We start from the raw sequence: 1,021 nt of genomic DNA on the forward strand, positions 1-1,021 counted from the left end.
TTGGATGAGTTTTTTGAAGTATGTTCCACTGTTAGATACACGGACATTCCAGAAGAGGTCTTAAGGCTTAAACTTTTTCCATTCACCCTTAAAGACAAGGAAAAATATTGGTTTAACAATCTTAGACCTTTTTCAATAACTTCTTGGGCAGAAATGCAACAAGAGTTCTTGAAGAAGTACTATCCAGTTTCTAAGACCAATGCCATGAGAACCTCAATTCGAGAGTTTTCACACGGGGATAGGGAAATGTTCCATGAGGCATGGGAAAGATTCAATGAATTGCTTAAGAGGTGTCCACATCATGACATGCCCAAATGGCAATTAGTTCAATATTTCTTTGAGAGCTAATCGGACAATTACAAGGGCATAGTTGATGCTTCCATGGGTGGCTCTTACATTGATAGGCATGAGGATGACATGTGGTGTCTTTCTGAGAGCATGAGTGAAAATTCTTTGCATCGAACTTTATCTTCCAAGAATGGTAGGAATTCAAGTGGAAGGAAAAGGGTTGGCTTACATCAAGTCGACCATTCCAATGAAATAGCCGCCGAAATGAAATCCTTATCTCAAAGGTTTGATCAATTCTTGATCAACCAAAACTCGGCAAATCAAGTATCTTCCATCCCTAACCATTCCCATCATGTATCCAATGAGACATGTATAACTTGTTCAAGTGTTTTACATTCTACTTCCAATTGTCTCCATGGACATGTGCAAAGTGAGCATCATAAACAAGTCAATGCAACTTTTGTTAATCAAGGAAACAATCCTTATGGCAATCATTATAATCCTAGTTGGAGAGGAATCACCCGAATTTCTCTTGGAAAAACCAAGGGGAAGGCTCAAACCCTCCCCAAGGTGGTTTCCAAGGGAAATATGTTCCACCTCTAATGCAAAGCCAAGGTTCCCAAGGATATAGACCATTTCAATCACAAGGAAATCAATTCTCTGATTCTCATTTTCCTAATCAACCGTCATATTCTCAAGGAAATACTAGGAGTCCCGCTTTTGAAGAGAAAGT

At 39.2% G+C, this 1,021-nt stretch overlaps 1 pseudogene; it reads right to left on the reverse strand.

Moving 5' to 3' along the window:
- Positions 1-209: 209 nt before the first annotated feature.
- LOC132315281 (small nucleolar RNA R71) lies at positions 210-308 on the reverse strand (annotated as a pseudogene).
- Between the last annotated feature and the right edge of the window lie 713 nt (positions 309-1,021).

The sequence above is a fragment of the Cornus florida genome, unplaced genomic scaffold (assembly GCF_030987335.1).
Source record: "Cornus florida cultivar Cherokee Brave unplaced genomic scaffold, ASM3098733v1 CherokeeBrave_3.0.0_Hap2_Chr06, whole genome shotgun sequence".
NCBI lineage: Eukaryota > Viridiplantae > Streptophyta > Magnoliopsida > Cornales > Cornaceae > Cornus > Cornus florida.